General features: G+C 44.0%; 17 non-coding genes across 17 annotated transcripts; all 17 read right to left on the minus strand.

Moving 5' to 3' along the window:
- Window positions 1–1534: 1534 nt before the first annotated feature.
- Window positions 1535–1616, minus strand: TRNAS-UGA (transfer RNA serine (anticodon UGA)). The gene has a single exon. It is a non-coding gene; the product is annotated as a tRNA-Ser (tRNA).
- A 543-nt stretch (window positions 1617–2159) lies between these two features.
- TRNAS-CGA (transfer RNA serine (anticodon CGA)) lies at window positions 2160–2241 on the minus strand. Its single transcript has one exon. It is a non-coding gene; the product is annotated as a tRNA-Ser (tRNA).
- A 542-nt stretch (window positions 2242–2783) lies between these two features.
- Window positions 2784–2865, minus strand: TRNAS-CGA (transfer RNA serine (anticodon CGA)). Its single transcript has one exon. It is a non-coding gene; the product is annotated as a tRNA-Ser (tRNA).
- A 1794-nt stretch (window positions 2866–4659) lies between these two features.
- On the minus strand, window positions 4660–4741 carry TRNAS-CGA (transfer RNA serine (anticodon CGA)). The gene has a single exon. It is a non-coding gene; the product is annotated as a tRNA-Ser (tRNA).
- Window positions 4742–5910: 1169 nt separating this feature from the next.
- TRNAS-UGA (transfer RNA serine (anticodon UGA)) lies at window positions 5911–5992 on the minus strand. The gene has a single exon. It is a non-coding gene; the product is annotated as a tRNA-Ser (tRNA).
- A 543-nt stretch (window positions 5993–6535) lies between these two features.
- Window positions 6536–6617, minus strand: TRNAS-CGA (transfer RNA serine (anticodon CGA)). Its single transcript has one exon. It is a non-coding gene; the product is annotated as a tRNA-Ser (tRNA).
- A 544-nt stretch (window positions 6618–7161) lies between these two features.
- TRNAS-UGA (transfer RNA serine (anticodon UGA)) lies at window positions 7162–7243 on the minus strand. Its single transcript has one exon. It is a non-coding gene; the product is annotated as a tRNA-Ser (tRNA).
- Window positions 7244–8411: 1168 nt separating this feature from the next.
- On the minus strand, window positions 8412–8493 carry TRNAS-CGA (transfer RNA serine (anticodon CGA)). Its single transcript has one exon. It is a non-coding gene; the product is annotated as a tRNA-Ser (tRNA).
- A 542-nt stretch (window positions 8494–9035) lies between these two features.
- Window positions 9036–9117, minus strand: TRNAS-CGA (transfer RNA serine (anticodon CGA)). The gene has a single exon. It is a non-coding gene; the product is annotated as a tRNA-Ser (tRNA).
- A 1169-nt stretch (window positions 9118–10286) lies between these two features.
- On the minus strand, window positions 10287–10368 carry TRNAS-UGA (transfer RNA serine (anticodon UGA)). Its single transcript has one exon. It is a non-coding gene; the product is annotated as a tRNA-Ser (tRNA).
- Window positions 10369–11536: 1168 nt separating this feature from the next.
- TRNAS-CGA (transfer RNA serine (anticodon CGA)) lies at window positions 11537–11618 on the minus strand. The gene has a single exon. It is a non-coding gene; the product is annotated as a tRNA-Ser (tRNA).
- A 540-nt stretch (window positions 11619–12158) lies between these two features.
- On the minus strand, window positions 12159–12240 carry TRNAS-CGA (transfer RNA serine (anticodon CGA)). The gene has a single exon. It is a non-coding gene; the product is annotated as a tRNA-Ser (tRNA).
- A 1167-nt stretch (window positions 12241–13407) lies between these two features.
- On the minus strand, window positions 13408–13489 carry TRNAS-CGA (transfer RNA serine (anticodon CGA)). Its single transcript has one exon. It is a non-coding gene; the product is annotated as a tRNA-Ser (tRNA).
- A 543-nt stretch (window positions 13490–14032) lies between these two features.
- Window positions 14033–14114, minus strand: TRNAS-CGA (transfer RNA serine (anticodon CGA)). The gene has a single exon. It is a non-coding gene; the product is annotated as a tRNA-Ser (tRNA).
- Window positions 14115–15906: 1792 nt separating this feature from the next.
- On the minus strand, window positions 15907–15988 carry TRNAS-UGA (transfer RNA serine (anticodon UGA)). Its single transcript has one exon. It is a non-coding gene; the product is annotated as a tRNA-Ser (tRNA).
- Window positions 15989–17155: 1167 nt separating this feature from the next.
- Window positions 17156–17237, minus strand: TRNAS-CGA (transfer RNA serine (anticodon CGA)). Its single transcript has one exon. It is a non-coding gene; the product is annotated as a tRNA-Ser (tRNA).
- A 544-nt stretch (window positions 17238–17781) lies between these two features.
- Window positions 17782–17863, minus strand: TRNAS-UGA (transfer RNA serine (anticodon UGA)). The gene has a single exon. It is a non-coding gene; the product is annotated as a tRNA-Ser (tRNA).
- Window positions 17864–18276: the final 413 nt, after the last annotated feature.

Genomic DNA, 18276 nt, shown 5'->3' on the forward strand with positions numbered 1-18276 from the left:
GTGACCGACTCCTGGACGTCCTCGACCCCGGGTATCCACGTGGCTGCAGAAAGAAGCTACCCGACAACGCCTGTTTGCACCCGACATCACCTGGTTCCACTCTGGTTCCACGGCAGTCACTGGCTAGTGACTTTGAACACTGTCCCCTCTGCTTTCAGGTCTTCACATCTACAGATCCACCCTTGGATCCACCGGAACTCTTCTCATCGAGCCGCCTGCAGCATCTTTAGCTCCAAGCACCATCGACCAGCGTGACGAAACCCGACACATCTTCGACCCTGTGCACCCGCTTCCTGTGGGTGAGGTAACTCAGCTCCGCCGGTGCTCCTGCACTGGTACACATCCCAAGGGCCTGTGTTTTAAGTTTCAGCTCCGTAGGTCACTCGGAAGGTTCCTAACTTTCTAACTTTGTGCTTTTTACGCACCATAGACTTTGTATTGAGAAGTGCGTGCACTTTGGACACTGCACCCGAGTCCCGTGGGCCTTTCCCGACTTAGCTAACTCCAGTCTCGAATAGCTCCAGCGATTCCCAAGGCCCTAGGCCTATTCACTTTCCTCCTGGTATCTCTTATACCACTTATTTAGTATATGGTTTAGGTGGCCCCTAGGGCTCATCCATATTGTGCAACTTTTGTGTATTTTAAACTGTCTTGTGATTTAACGCTTGTGCTTCTGTGCTCATAAAGAGTCCAGAGGATTTTAATAGTTAATAAATCCATATATATTTTCAATATATATCTGTGTGGTGTCCCTTTCATTTGGTATTCAAGGGGGTTGTGTATGGTATAACAGCTGGCTTCACATGCCTTTCAGAGTTTAGCCTAAGACTGCTTTGTCCACGTTACCACTAGGATAACTGGTCTACAAGGTTGAATTACAACCATCATCATAAGGGTTGCTTGGCATGGTACAAAGTGATCACTAGAACTAGTGAGCATTATATACCAGGCCAACTTCTCACAAACGCCTTAACCACTCGGCCATCGCAGCTGCGTGAGTATGATGTCACAGTTGTCGTATACGAGCCATGCACTACTCACGTCAGGCCGAGACATAAAAAATAAAGTAACAGAAGGACGGGACACGTACCAGCAGTGCCCTGTTGTCCTCACTTATTTGGCATGCTTTCATACAATTAATAAAAATAGCAATACGCATCACTCAAAGTGAGTGACAGGGCACCGATGAGCGGTAATCAATCACTGCACATTTCTATCCTCGTTTCCCTATATTACGGCGGTGGCAACGGGCCCTTAAGTGTACTCAGAAAGAGTCCAAAAGCTTAAACAAGACACGCTTCATAAAAAAAAGTACTCTTTTCATGACTTGTCTAGATCAGGCAGGACAGGTCCAGACTACGAACCCTTCCGAGCCACCTGCTCTCTAAAACACTTCCTGGGTGTGGAAATTGTCTCGATGTTTACATCTAGTTTGAGTTTTTGCCATTTAACTCTGTGACTTGATGAGGATTGCGTAACGAGAAGTGAACATTTCCTTAACTAAACCAAATGGTGTTCATGCAAAATCTCATGACGCTACAAGCAGGATTCGAACCTACACGGGGAAACCCCATTGGATTTCAAGTCCAACGCCTTAACCACTCGGCCATCGCAGCTGCGTGAGTATGATGTCACTGTTGTTGTATACGAGCCATGCGCTACTCATGTCAGGTCGAGACCTAAAAAATAAAGTAACGGAAGGACGGGGCACATACCAGCAGTGCCCTGTTGTCCTCACTTATTTCGCATACTTTCATACAATTAATAAAAATAGCAATATGCATCACTCAAAATGAGTGACAGGGCACAGATGAGCGGTAATCAACCACTGCACATTTCTACCCTCGTTTCCATATATTACGGCGGTGGCAACGGGCCCTTAAGTGTACTCAGAAAGAGTCCAAAAGCCTAAACAAGACACGCTTCATAAAACAAATTACTCATTTCGTAACTTGTCTAGATCAGGCAGGATAGGTCCAGACTACAAACCCTTCCGAGCCACCTGCTCTCTAAAACACTTCCTAGGTGTGGAAATTGTTTCAATGTTTACATCTAGTTTGAGTTTTTGCCATTTAACTCTGTGACTTGATGAGGATTGCGTAACGAGAAGTGAACATTTCCTTAACTAAACCAAATGGTGTTCATGCAAAACCACACTACGCTGCAAGCAGGATTCGAACCTGCGCAGGGAAACCCCATTGGATTTCGAGTCCAACGCCTTAACCACTCGGCCATCGCAGCTGCATGAGTATGATGTCACTGTTGTCGTATACGAGCCATGCTCTGCTCATGTCAGGCGGAGACCAAAAAAATAAAGTAACGGAAGGACGGGGCACGTACCAGCAGTGCCCTGTTGTCCTCACTTATTTTGCATGCTTTCATACAATTAATAAAAATAGCAACATGCATCACTCAAAGTGAGTGAAAGGGCACAGATGAGTGGTAATCAATCACTGCATGTTTCTACCCACTTTTCCCTATATTACGGCGGTGGTAACAGGCCCTTAAGTGTACTAAGAAAGAGTCCAAAAGCCTAAACAAGACATGCATCATAAAAAAAAGTACTCTTTTCATGACTTGTCTAGATCAGGCAGGACAGGTCCAGACTACAAACCCTTCTGAGCCACCAGCTCTCTAAAACACTTCCTGGGTGTGGAAATTGTCTCAATGTTTACATCTAGTTTGAGTTTTTTCCATTTAACTCTGTAACTTGATGAGGATTGCGAACAAGAAGTGAACATTTCCTTAACTAAACCAAATGGTGTTCATGCAAAATCACACTACGCTGCAAGCAGGATTCGAACCTGCGCAGGGAAACCCCATTGGATTTCGAGTCCAACGCCTTAACCACTCGGCCATCGCAGCTGCATGAGTATGATGTCACTGTTGTCGTATACGAGCCATACTCTGCTCATGTCAGGCCGAGACCAAAAAATAAAGTAACAGAAGGACGGGGCACGTACCAGCAGTGCCCTGTTGTCCTCACTTATTTTGCATACTTTCATACAATTTATAAAAATAGCAACATGCATCACTCAAAGTGAGTGAAAAGGCACAGATGAGTGGTAATCAATCATTGCGCATTTCTACCCTCTTTTCCCTATATTACGGCGGTGGTAACGGGCCCTTAAGTGTACTAAGAAAGAGTCCAAAAGCCTAAACAAGACACGCTTCATAAAAAAATAATTACTCTTTTCATGACTTGTCTAGATCATGCAGGACAGGTCCAGACTACGAACCCTTCCGAGGCACCTGCTCTCTAAAACACTTCCTGGGTGTGGAAATTGTCTCAATGTTTACATCTAGTTTGAGTTTTTGCCGTTTAACTCTGTGACTTGATGAGGATTGCGTAATGAGAAGTGAACATTAACTTAACTTAACCAAATAGTGTTCATGCAAAATCTCATGCCGCTGCAAGCAGGTTTCGAACCTACGTGGGGAAAACCCATTGGATTTCAAGTCCAACGCCTTAACCACTCGGCCATCGCAGCTGCGTGAGTATGATGTCACTGTTGTCGTACACGAGCCCTGCGCTACTCATGTCAGGTCGAGACCTAAAAAATAAAGTAACGGAAGGACGGGGCACATACCAGCAGTGCCCTGTTGTCTTCACTTATTTCGCATACTTTCATACAATTAATAAAAATAGCAATACGCATCACTCAAAGTGAGTGACAGGGCACCGATGAGCGGTAATCAATCACTGCACATTTCTATCCTCGTTTCCCTATATTACGGCGGTGGCAACGGGCCCTTAAGTGTACTCAGAAAGAGTCCAAAAGCTTAAAGAAGACACGCTTCATAAAAAAAAGTACTCTTTTCATGACTTGTCTAGATCAGGCAGGACAGGTCCAGACTACAAACCCTTCCGAGCCACCAGCTCTCTAAAACACTTCCTAGGTGTGGAAATTGTTTCAATGTTTACATCTAGTTTGAGTTTTTGCCGTTTAACTCTGTGACTTGATGAGGATTGCGTAACAAGAAGTAAACATTTACTTAACTAAACCAAATGGTGTTCATGCAAAATCTCATGACACTGCAAGCAGGATTCGAACCTACGCGGGGAAACCCCATTAGATTTCAAGTCCAACGCCTTAACCACTCGGCCATCACAGCTGCGTGAGTATGATGTCACAGTTGTCGTATACGAGCCATGCACTACTCACGTCAGGCCGAGACATAAAAAATAAAGTAACAGAAGGACGGGACACGTACCAGCAGTGCCCTGTTGTCCTCACTTATTTGGCATGCTTTCATACAATTAATAAAAATAGCAATACGCATCACTCAAAGTGAGTGACAGGGCACCGATGAGCGGTAATCAATCACTGCACATTTCTATCCTCGTTTCCCTATATTACGGCGGTGGCAACGGGCCCTTAAGTGTACTCAGAAAGAGTCCAAAAGCTTAAACAAGACACGCTTCATAAAAAAAAGTACTCTTTTCATGACTTGTCTAGATCAGGCAGGACAGGTCCAGACTACGGACCCTTCCGAGCCACCTGCTCTCTAAAACACTTCCTGAGTGTGGAAATTGTCTCAATGTTTACATCTAGTATGAGTTTTTGCAGTTTAACTCTGTGACTTGATGAGGATTGCGTAATGAGAAGTGAACATTAACTTAACTTAACCAAATAGTGTTCATGCAAAATCTCACTACGCTGCAAGCAGGATTCGAACCTGCGCAGGGAAACCCCAATGGATTTCGAGTCCAACGCCTTAACCACTCGGCCATCGCAGCTGCATGAGTATGATGTCACTGTTGTCGTATACGAGCCATACTCTGCTCATGTCAGGCCGAGACCAAAAAATAAAGTAACAGAAGGACGGGGCACGTACCAGCAGTGCCCTGTTGTCCTCACTTATTTTGCATACTTTCATACAATTTATAAAAATAGCAACATGCATCACTCAAAGTGAGTGAAAAGGCACAGATGAGTGGTAATCAATCATTGCGCATTTCTACCCTCTTTTCCCTATATTACGGCGGTGGTAACGGGCCCTTAAGTGTACTAAGAAAGAGTCCAAAAGCCTAAACAAGACACGCTTCATAAAAAAATAATTACTCTTTTCATGACTTGTCTAGATCATGCAGGACAGGTCCAGACTACGAACCCTTCCGAGGCACCTGCTCTCTAAAACACTTCCTGGGTGTGGAAATTGTCTCAATGTTTACATCTAGTTTGAGTTTTTGCCGTTTAACTCTGTGACTTGATGAGGATTGCGTAATGAGAAGTGAACATTAACTTAACTTAACCAAATAGTGTTCATGCAAAATCTCATGCCGCTGCAAGCAGGTTTCGAACCTACGTGGGGAAAACCCATTGGATTTCAAGTCCAACGCCTTAACCACTCGGCCATCGCAGCTGCGTGAGTATGATGTCACTGTTGTCGTACACGAGCCCTGCGCTACTCATGTCAGGTCGAGACCTAAAAAATAAAGTAACGGAAGGACGGGGCACATACCAGCAGTGCCCTGTTGTCCTCACTTATTTCGCATACTTTCATACAATTAATAAAAATAGCAATACGCATCACTCAAAGTGAGTGACAGGGCACCGATGAGCGGTAATCAATCACTGCACATTTCTATCCTCGTTTCCCTATATTACGGCGGTGGCAACGGGCCCTTAAGTGTACTCAGAAAGAGTCCAAAAGCTTAAAGAAGACACGCTTCATAAAAAAAAGTACTCTTTTCATGACTTGTCTAGATCAGGCAGGACAGGTCCAGACTACAAACCCTTCCGAGCCACCAGCTCTCTAAAACACTTCCTAGGTGTGGAAATTGTTTCAATGTTTACATCTAGTTTGAGTTTTTGCCGTTTAACTCTGTGACTTGATGAGGATTGCGTAACAAGAAGTAAACATTTACTTAACTAAACCAAATGGTGTTCATGCAAAATCTCATGACACTGCAAGCAGGATTCGAACCTACGCGGGGAAACCCCATTGGATTTCAAGTCCAACGCCTTAACCACTCGGCCATCACAGCTGCGTGAGTATGATGTCACAGTTGTCGTATACGAGCCATGCACTACTCACGTCAGGCCGAGACATAAAAAATAAAGTAACAGAAGGACGGGACACGTACCAGCAGTGCCCTGTTGTCCTCACTTATTTGGCATGCTTTCATACAATTAATAAAAATAGCAATACGCATCACTCAAAGTGAGTGACAGGGCACCGATGAGCGGTAATCAATCACTGCACATTTCTATCCTCGTTTCCCTATATTACGGCGGTGGCAACGGGCCCTTAAGTGTACTCAGAAAGAGTCCAAAAGCTTACACAAGACACGCTTCATAAAAAAAAGTACTCTTTTCATGACTTGTCTAGATCAGGCAGGACAGGTCCAGACTACGGACCCTTCCGAGCCACCTGCTCTCTAAAACACTTCCTGAGTGTGGAAATTGTCTCAATGTTTACATCTAGTATGAGTTTTTGCAGTTTAACTCTGTGACTTGATGAGGATTGCGTAATGAGAAGTGAACATTAACTTAACTTAACCAAATAGTGTTCATGCAAAATCACACTACGCTGCAAGCAGGATTCGAACCTGCGCAGGGAAACCCCATTGGATTTCGAGTCCAACGCCTTAACCACTCGGCCATCGCAGCTGCATGAGTATGATGTCACTGTTGTCGTATACGAGCCATACTCTGCTCATGTCAGGCCGAGACCAAAAAATAAAGTAACAGAAGGACGGGGCACGTACCAGCAGTGCCCTGTTGTCCTCACTTATTTTGCATACTTTCATACAATTTATAAAAATAGCAACATGCATCACTCAAAGTGAGTGAAAAGGCACAGATGAGTGGTAATCAATCATTGCGCATTTCTACCCTCTTTTCCCTATATTACGGCGGTGGTAACGGGCCCTTAAGTGTACTAAGAAAGAGTCCAAAAGCCTAAACAAGACACGCTTCATAAAAAAATAATTACTCTTTTCATGACTTGTCTAGATCATGCAGGACAGGTCCAGACTACGAACCCTTCCGAGGCACCTGCTCTCTAAAACACTTCCTGGGTGTGGAAATTGTCTCAATGTTTACATCTAGTTTGAGTTTTTGCCGTTTAACTCTGTGACTTGATGAGGATTGCGTAACAAGAAGTAAACATTTACTTAACTAAACCAAATGGTGTTCATGCAAAATCTCATGACGCTGCAAGCAGGATTCGAACCTACGCGGGGAAACCCCATTGGATTTCAAGTCCAACGCCTTAACCACTCGGCCATCGCAGCTGCGTGAGTATGATGTCACAGTTGTCGTATACGAGCCATGCACTACTCACGTCAGGCCGAGACATAAAAAATAAAGTAACAGAAGGACGGGACACGTACCAGCAGTGCCCTGTTGTCCTCACTTATTTGGCATGCTTTCATACAATTAATAAAAATAGCAATACGCATCACTCAAAGTGAGTGACAGGGCACCGATGAGCGGTAATCAATCACTGCACATTTCTATCCTCGTTTCCCTATATTACGGCGGTGGCAACGGGCCCTTGAGTGTACTCAGAAAGAGTCCAAAAGCTTAAACAAGACACGCTTCATAAAAAAAAGTACTCTTTTCATGACTTGTCTAGATCAGGCAGGACAGGTCCAGACTACGAACCCTTCCGAGCCACCTGCTCTCTAAAACACTTCCTGGGTGTGGAAATTGTCTCGATGTTTACATCTAGTTTGAGTTTTTGCCATTTAACTCTGTGACTTGATGAGGATTGCGTAACGAGAAGTGAACATTTCCTTAACTAAACCAAATGGTGTTCATGCAAAATCTCATGACGCTACAAGCAGGATTCGAACCTACACGGGGAAACCCCATTGGATTTCAAGTCCAACGCCTTAACCACTCGGCCATGGCAGCTGCGTGAGTATGATGTCACTGTTGTTGTATACGAGCCATGCGCTACTCATGTCAGGTCGAGACCTAAAAAATAAAGTAACGGAAGGACGGGGCACATACCAGCAGTGCCCTGTTGTCCTCACTTATTTCGCATACTTTCATACAATTAATAAAAATAGCAATATGCATCACTCAAAATGAGTGACAGGGCACAGATGAGCGGTAATCAACCACTGCACATTTCTACCCTCGTTTCCATATATTACGGCGGTGGCAACGGGCCCTTAAGTGTACTCAGAAAGAGTCCAAAAGCCTAAACAAGACACGCTTCATAAAAAAAATTACTCATTTCGTAACTTGTCTAGATCAGGCAGGATAGGTCCAGACTACAAACCCTTCCGAGCCACCTGCTCTCTAAAACACTTCCTAGGTGTGGAAATTGTTTCAATGTTTACATCTAGTTTGAGTTTTTGCCATTTAACTCTGTGACTTGATGAGGATTGCGTAACGAGAAGTGAACATTTCCTTAACTAAACCAAATGGTGTTCATGCAAAACCACACTACGCTGCAAGCAGGATTCGAACCTGCGCAGGGAAACCCCATTGGATTTCGAGTCCAACGCCTTAACCACTCGGCCATCGCAGCTGCATGAGTATGATGTCACTGTTGTCGTATACGAGCCATGCTCTGCTCATGTCAGGCGGAGACCAAAAAAATAAAGTAACGGAAGGACGGGGCACGTACCAGCAGTGCCCTGTTGTCCTCACTTATTTTGCATGCTTTCATACAATTAATAAAAATAGCAACATGCATCACTCAAAGTGAGTGAAAGGGCACAGATGAGTGGTAATCAATCACTGCATGTTTCTACCCACTTTTCCCTATATTACGGCGGTGGTAACAGGCCCTTAAGTGTACTAAGAAAGAGTCCAAAAGCCTAAACAAGACATGCATCATAAAAAAAAGTACTCTTTTCATGACTTGTCTAGATCAGGCAGGACAGGTCCAGACTACAAACCCTTCTGAGCCACCAGCTCTCTAAAACACTTCCTGGGTGTGGAAATTGTCTCAATGTTTACATCTAGTTTGAGTTTTTTCCATTTAACTCTGTAACTTGATGAGGATTGCGAACAAGAAGTGAACATTTCCTTAACTAAACCAAATGGTGTTCATGCAAAATCACACTACGCTGCAAGCAGGATTCGAACCTGCGCAGGGAAACCCCATTGGATTTCGAGTCCAACGCCTTAACCACTCGGCCATCGCAGCTGCATGAGTATGATGTCACTGTTGTCGTATACGAGCCATACTCTGCTCATGTCAGGCCGAGACCAAAAAATAAAGTAACAGAAGGACGGGGCACGTACCAGCAGTGCCCTGTTGTCCTCACTTATTTTGCATACTTTCATACAATTTATAAAAATAGCAACATGCATCACTCAAAGTGAGTGAAAAGGCACAGATGAGTGGTAATCAATCATTGCGCATTTCTACCCTCTTTTCCCTATATTACGGCGGTGGTAACGGGCCCTTAAGTGTACTAAGAAAGAGTCCAAAAGCCTAAACAAGACACGCTTCATAAAAAAATAATTACTCTTTTCATGACTTTTCTAGATCATGCAGGACAGGTCCAGACTACGAACCCTTCCGAGGCACCTGCTCTCTAAAACACTTCCTGGGTGTGGAAATTGTCTCAATGTTTACATCTAGTTTGAGTTTTTGCCGTTTAACTCTGTGACTTGATGAGGATTGCGTAATGAGAAGTGAACATTAACTTAACTTAACCAAATAGTGTTCATGCAAAATCTCATGCCGCTGCAAGCAGGTTTCGAACCTACGTGGGGAAAACCCATTGGATTTCAAGTCCAACGCCTTAACCACTCGGCCATCGCAGCTGCGTGAGTATGATGTCACTGTTGTCGTACACGAGCCCTGCGCTACTCATGTCAGGTCGAGACCTAAAAAATAAAGTAACGGAAGGACGGGGCACATACCAGCAGTGCCCTGTTGTCCTCACTTATTTCGCATACTTTCATACAATTAATAAAAATAGCAATACGCATCACTCAAAGTGAGTGACAGGGCACCGATGAGCGGTAATCAATCACTGCACATTTCTATCCTCGTTTCCCTATATTACGGCGGTGGCAACGGGCCCTTAAGTGTACTCAGAAAGAGTCCAAAAGCTTAAAGAAGACACGCTTCATAAAAAAAAGTACTCTTTTCATGACTTGTCTAGATCAGGCAGGACAGGTCCAGACTACAAACCCTTCCGAGCCACCAGCTCTCTAAAACACTTCCTAGGTGTGGAAATTGTTTCAATGTTTACATCTAGTTTGAGTTTTTGCCGTTTAACTCTGTGACTTGATGAGGATTGCGTAACAAGAAGTAAACATTTACTTAACTAAACCAAATGGTGTTCATGCAAAATCTCATGACACTGCAAGCAGGATTCGAACCTACGCGGGGAAACCCCATTGGATTTCAAGTCCAACGCCTTAACCACTCGGCCATCACAGCTGCGTGAGTATGATGTCACAGTTGTCGTATACGAGCCATGCACTACTCACGTCAGGCCGAGACATAAAAAATAAAGTAACAGAAGGACGGGACACGTACCAGCAGTGCCCTGTTGTCCTCACTTATTTGGCATGCTTTCATACAATTAATAAAAATAGCAATACGCATCACTCAAAGTGAGTGACAGGGCACCGATGAGCGGTAATCAATCACTGCACATTTCTATCCTCGTTTCCCTATATTACGGCGGTGGCAACGGGCCCTTAAGTGTACTCAGAAAGAGTCCAAAAGCTTAAACAAGACACGCTTCATAAAAAAAAGTACTCTTTTCATGACTTGTCTAGATCAGGCAGGACAGGTCCAGACTACGGACCCTTCCGAGCCACCTGCTCTCTAAAACACTTCCTGAGTGTGGAAATTGTCTCAATGTTTACATCTAGTATGAGTTTTTGCAGTTTAACTCTGTGACTTGATGAGGATTGCGTAATGAGAAGTGAACATTTACTTAACTAAACCAAATTGTGTTCATGCAAAATCTCATGCCGCTGCAAGCAGGATTCAAACCTACGCGGAGAAACCCCATTGGATTTCAAGTCCAACGCCTTAACCACTCGGCCATCGCAGCTGCGTGAGTATGATGTCACTGTTGTCGTATACGAGCCATGCGCTACTCATGTCAGGTCGAGACCTAAAAAATAAAGTAACGGAAGGACGGGGCACATACCAGCAGTGCCCTGTTGTCCTCACTTATTTCGCATACTTTCATACAATTAATAAAAATAGCAATATGCATCACTCAAAATGAGTGACAGGGCACAGATGAGCGGTAATCAATCACTGCACATTTCTACCCTCGTTTCTATATATTACGGCGGTGGCAACGGGCCCTTAAGTGTACTCAGAAAGAGTCCAAAAGCCTAAACAAGACACGCTTCATAAAAAAAATTACTCATTTCGTAACTTGTCTAGATCAGGCAGGATAGGTCCAGACTACAAACCCTTTCGAGCCACCTGCTCTCTAAAACACTTCCTAGGTGTGGAAATTGTTTTAATGTTTACATCTAGTTTGAGTTTTTGCCATTTAACTCTGTGACTTGATGAGGATTGCGTAACGAGAAGTGAACATTTCCTTAACTAAACCAAATGGTGTTCATGCAAAATCATACTATGCTGCAAGCAGGATTCGAACCTGCGCAGGGAAACCCCATTGGATTTCGAGTCCAACGCCTTAACCACTCGGCCATCGCAGCTGCATGAGTATGATGTCACTGTTGTCGTATACGAGCCATGCTCTGCTCATGTCAGGCGGAGACCAAAAAAATAAAGTAACGGAAGGACGGGGCACGTACCAGCAGTGCCCTGTTGTCCTCGCTTATTTTGCATGCTTTCATACAATTAATAAAAATAGCAACATGCATCACTCAAAGTGAGTGAAAGGGCACAGATGAGTGGTAATCAATCACTGCATGTTTCTACCCACTTTTCCCTATATTACGGCGGTGGTAACAGGCCCTTAAGTGTACTATGAAAGAGTCCAAAAGCCTAAACAAGACATGCATCATAAAAAAGTACTCTTTTCATGACTTGTCTAGATCAGGCAGGACAGGTCCAGACTACAAACCCTTCCGAGCCACCAGCTCTCTAAAACACTTCCTGGGTGTGGAAATTGTCTCAATGTTTACATCTAGTTTGAGTTTTTTCCATTTACCTCTGTGACTTGATGAGGATTGCGAACAAGAAGTGAACATTTCCTTAACTAAACCAAATGGTGTTCATGCAAAATCACACTAAGCTGCAAGCAGGATTAGAACCTGCGCAGGGAAACCCCATTGGATTTCGAGTCCAACGCCTTAACCACTCGGCCATCGCAGCTGCATGAGTATGATGTCACTGTTGTCGTATACGAGCCATACTCTGCTCATGTCAGGCCGAGACCAAAAAATAAAGTAACAGAAGGACGGGGCACGTACCAGCAGTGCCCTGTTGTCCTCACTTATTTTGCATGCTTTCAGACAATTAATAAAAATAGCAATACGCATCACTCAAAGTGAGTGACAGGGCACCGATGAGCGGTAATCAATCACTGCACATTTCTATCCTCGTTTCCCTATATTACGTCGGTGGCAACGGGCCCTTAAGTGTACTCAGAAAGAGTCCAAAAGCTTAAACAAGACACGCTCATTAAAAAAAAGTACTCTTTTCATGACTTGTCTAGATCAGGCCGGACAGGTCCAGACTACGAACCCTTCCGAGCCACCTGCTCTCTAAAACACTTCCTGAGTGTGGAAATTGTCTCAATGTTTACATCTAGTTTGAGTTTTTGCAGTTTAACTCTGTGACTTGATGAGGATTGCGTAATGAGAAGTGAACATTTACTTAACTAAACCAAATGGTGTTCATGCAAAATCTCATGCCGCTGCAAGCAGGATTCAAACCTACGCAGGGAAACCCCATTGGATTTCAAGTCCAACACCTTAACCACTCGGCCATCGCAGCTGCGTGAGTATGATGTCACTGTTGTCATATACGAGCCATGCGCTACTCATGTCAGGTCGAGACCTAAAAAATAAAGTAACGGAAGGACGGGGCACATACCAGCAGTGCCCTGTTGTCCTCACTTATTTCGCATACTTTCATACAATTAATAAAAATAGCAATATGCATCACTCAAAATGAGTGACAGGGCACAGATGAGCGGTAATCAACCACTGCACATTTCTACCCTCGTTTCCATATATTACGGCGGTGGCAATGGGCCCTTAAGTGTACTCAGAAAGAGTCCAAAAGCCTAAACAAGACACGCTTCATAAAAAAAATTACTCATTTCGTAACTTGTCTAGATCAGGCAGGATAGGTCCAGACTACAAACCCTTCCAAGCCACCTGCTCTCTAAAACACTTCCTAGGTGTGGAAATTGTTTCAATGTTTACATCTAGTTTGACTTTTTGCCGTTTAACTCTGTGACTTGATGAGGATTGCGTAACGAGAAGTGAACATTTCCTTAACTAAACCAAATGGTGTTCATGCAAAATCACACTACGCTGCAAGCAGGATTCGAACCTGCGCAGGGAAACCCCATTGGATTTCGAGTCCAACGCCTTAACCACTCGGCCATCGCAGCTGCATGAGTATGATGTCACTGTTGTCGTATACGAGCCATGCTCTGCTCATGTCAGGCGGAGGCCAAAAAAATAAAGTAACGGAAGGACGGGGCACGTACCAGCAGTGCCCTGTTGTCCTCACTTATTTTGCATGCTTTCATACAATTAATAAAAATAGCAACATGCATCACTCAAAGTGAGTGAAAGGGCACAGATGAGTGGTAATCAATCACTGCATGTTTCTACCCACTTTTCCCTATATTACGGCGGTGGTAACAGGCCCTTAAGTGTACTAAGAAAGAGTCCAAAAGCCTAAACAAGACATGCATCATAAAAAAAAAGTACTCTTTTCATGACTTGTCTAGATCAGGCAGGACAGGTCCAGACTACAAACCCTTCTGAGCCACCAGCTCTCTAAAACACTTCCTGGGTGTGGAAATTGTCTCAATGTTTACATCTAGTTTGAGTTTTTTCCATTTAACTCTGTAACTTGATGAGGATTGCGAACAAGAAGTGAACATTTCCTTAACTAAACCAAATGGTGTTCATGCAAAATCACACTACGCTGCAAGCAGGATTCGAACCTGCGCAGGGAAACCCCATTGGATTTCGAGTCCAACGCCTTAACTACTCGGCCATCGCAGCTGCATGAGTATGATGTCACTGTTGTCGTATACGAGCCATACTCTGCTCATGTCAGGCCGAGACCAAAAAATAAAGTAACAGAAGGACGGGGCACGTACCAGCAGTGCCCTGTTGTCCTCACTTATTTTGCATGCTTTCATACAATTAATAAAAATAGCAACATGCATCACTCAAAGTGAGTGAAAAGGCACAGATGAGTGGTAATCAATCATTGCGCATTTCTACCCTCTTTTCCCTATATTACGGCGGTGGTAACGGGCCCTTAAGTGTACTAAGAAAGAGTCCAAAAGCCTAAACAAGACACGCTTCATAAAAAAATAATTACTCTTTTCATGACTTGTCTAGATCATGCAGGACAGGTCCAGACTACGAACCCTTCCGAGATACCTGCTCTCTAAAACACTTCCTGGGTGTGGAAATTGTCTCAATGTTTACATCTAGTTTGAGTTTTTGCAGTTTAACTCTGTGACTTGATGAGGATTGCGTAATGAGAAGTGAACATTAACTTAACTTAACCAAATAGTGTTCATGCAAAATCTCATGCCGCTGCAAGCAGGTTTCGAACCTACGTGGGGAAAACCCATTGGATTTCAAGTCCAACGCCTTAACCACTCGGCCATCGCAGCTGCATGAGTATGATGTCACAGTTGTCGTATACTAGCCATGCACTACTCACGTCAGGCCGAGACATAAAAAATAAAGTAACAGGACGGGGCACGTACCAGCAGTGCCCTGTTGTCCTCACTTATTTTGCATGCTTTCATACAATTAATAAAAATAGCAATACGCATCACTCAAAGTGAGTGACAGGGCACCGATGAGCGGTAATCAATCACTGCACATTTCTATCCTCGTTTCCCTATATTACGGCGGTGGCAACGGGCCCTTAAGTGTACTCAGAAAGAGTCCAAAAGCTTAAACAAGACACGCTTCATAAAAAAAAGTACTCTTTTCATGACTTGTCTAGATCAGGTAGGACAGGTCCAGACTACGAACCCTTCCGAGCCACCTGCTCTCTAAAACACTTCCTGGGTGTGGAAATTGTCTCAATGTTTACATCTAGTTTGAGTTTTTGCAGTTTAACTCTGTGACTTGATGAGGATTGCGTAATGAGAAGTGAACATTAACTTAACTTAACCAAATAGTGTTCATGCAAAATCTCATGCCGCTGCAAGCAGGTTTCGAACCTACGTGGGGAAAACCCATTGGATTTCAAGTCCAACGCCTTAACCACTCGGCCATCGCAGCTGCGTGAGTATGATGTCACTGTTGTCGTATACGAGCCCTGCGCTACTCATGTCAGATTGAGACCTAAAAAATAAAGTAACGGAAGGACGGGGCACATACCAGCAGTGCCCTGTTGTCCTCACTTATTTCGCATACTTTCATACAATTAATAAAAATAGCAATACGCATCACTCAAAGTGAGTGACAGGGCACCGATGAGCGGTAATCAATCACTGCACATTTCTATCCTCGTTTCCCTATATTACGGCGGTGGCAACGGGCCCTTAAGTGTACTCAGAAAGAGTCCAAAAGCTTAAAGAAGACACGCTTCATAAAAAAAAAGTACTCTTTTCATGACTTGTCTAGATCAGGCAGGACAGGTCCAGACTACAAACCCTTCCGAGCCACCAGCTCTCTAAAACACTTCCTAGGTGTGGAAATTGTTTCAATGTTTACATCTAGTTTGAGTTTTTGCCGTTTAACTCTGTGACTTGATGAGGATTGCGTAACAAGAAGTAAACATTTACTTAACTAAACCAAATGGTGTTCATGCAAAATCTCATGACGCTGCAAGCAGGATTCGAACCTACGCGGGGAAACCCCATTGGATTTCAAGTCCAACGCCTTAACCACTCGGCCATCGCAGCTGCGTGAGTATGATGTCACAGTTGTCGTATACGAGCCATGCACTACTCACGTCAGGCCGAGACATAAAAAATAAAGTAACAGAAGGACGGGACACGTACCAGCAGTGCCCTGTTGTCCTCACTTATTTGGCATGCTTTCATACAATTAATAAAAATAGCAATACGCATCACTCAAAGTGAGTGACAGGGCACCGATGAGCGGTAATCAATCACTGCACATTTCTATCCTCGTTTCCCTATATTACGGCGGTGGCAACGGGCCCTTAAGTGTACTCAGAAAGAGTCCAAAAGCTTAAACAAGACACGCTTCATAAAAAAAAGTACTCTTTTCATGACTTGTCTAGATCAGGCAGGACAGGTCCAGACTACGAACCCTTCCGAGCCACCTGCTCTCTAAAACACTTCCTGGGTGTGGAAATTGTCTCAATGTTTACATCTAGTTTGAGTTTTTGCCATTTAACTCTGTGACTTGATGAGGATTGCGTAACGAGAAGTGAACATTTCCTTAACTAAACCAAATGGTGTTCATGCAAAATCTCATGACGCTTCAAGCAGGATTCGAACCTACGCGGGGAAACCCCATTGGATTTCAAGTCCAACGCCTTAACCACTCGGACATCGCAGCTGCGTGAGTATGATGTCACAGTTGTCGTATACGAGCCATGCACTACTCACGTCAGGCCGAGACATAAAAAATAAAGTAACAGAAGGACGGGGCACGTACCAGCAGTGCCCTGTTGTCCTCACTTATTTCGCATACTTTCATACAATTAATAAAAATAGCAATATGCATCACTCAAAATGAGTGACAGGGCACAGATGAGCGGTAATCAATCACTGCACATTTCTACCCTCGTTTCGATATATTACGGCGGTGGCAACGGGCCCTTAAGTGTACTCAGAAAGAGTCCAAAAGCCTAAACAAGACACGCTTCATAAAAAAAATTACTCATTTCGTAACTTGTCTAGATCAGGCAGGATAGGTCCAGACTACAAACCCTTCCGAGCCACCTGCTCTCTAAAACACTTCCTAGGTGTGGAAATTGTTTTAATGTTTACATCTAGTTTGAGTTTTTTCCATTTAACTCTGTGACTTGATGAGGATTGCGAACAAGAAGTGAACATTTCCTTAACTAAACCAAATGGTGTTCATGCAAAATCACACTACGCTGCAAGCAGGATTCGAACCTGCGCAGGGAAACGCCATTGGATTTCGAGTCCAACGCCTTAACCACTCGGCCATCGCAGCTGCATGAGTATGATGTCACTGTTGTCGTATACGAGCCATACTCTGCTCATGTCAGGCCGAGACCAAAAAATAAAGTAACAGAAGGACGGGGCACGTACCAGCAGTGCCCTGTTGTCCTCACTTATTTTACATGCTTTCATACAATTAATAAAAATAGCAACATGCATCACTCAAAGTGAGTGAAAGGGCACAGATGAGTGGTAATCAATCATTGCGCATTTCTACCCTCTTTTCCCTATATTACAGCGGTGGTAACGGGCCCTTAAGTGTACTAAGAAAGAGTCCAAAAGCCTAAACAAGACACGCTTCATAAAAAAATAATTACTCTTTTCATGACTTGTCTAGATCATGCAGGACAGGTCCAGACTACGAACCCTTCCGAGGCACCTGCTCTCTAAAACACTTCCTGGGTGTGGAAATTGTCTCAATGTTTACATCTAGTTTGAGTTTTTGCCGTTTAACTCTGTGACTTGATGAGGATTGCGTAACAAGAAGTAAACATTTACTTAACTAAACCAAATGGTGTTCATGCAAAATCTCATGACGCTGCAAGCAGGATTCGAACCTACGCGGGGAAACCCCATTGGATTTCAAGTCCAACGCCTTAACCACTCGGCCATCGCAGCTGCGTGAGTATGATGTCACAGTTGTCGTATACGAGCCATGCACTACTCACGTCAGGCCGAGACATAAAAAATAAAGTAACAGAAGGACGGGACACGTACCAGCAGTGCCCTGTTGTCCTCACTTATTTGGCATGCTTTCATACAATTAATAAAAATAGCAATACGCATCACTCAAAGTGAGTGACAGGGCACCGATGAGCGGTAATCAATCACTGCACATTTCTATCCTCGTTTCCCTATATTACGGCGGTGGCAACGGGCCCTTAAGTGTACTCAGAAAGAGTCCAAAAGCTTAAACAAGACACGCTTCATAAAAAAAAGTACTCTTTTCATGACTTGTCTAGATCAGGCAGGACAGGTCCAGACTACGAACCCTTCCGAGCCACCTGCTCTCTAAAACACTTCCTGGGTGT

The sequence above is a fragment of the Lissotriton vulgaris genome, chromosome 11 (genome assembly GCF_964263255.1).
Source record: "Lissotriton vulgaris chromosome 11, aLisVul1.2, whole genome shotgun sequence".
Classification (NCBI taxonomy): domain Eukaryota; kingdom Metazoa; phylum Chordata; class Amphibia; order Caudata; family Salamandridae; genus Lissotriton; species Lissotriton vulgaris.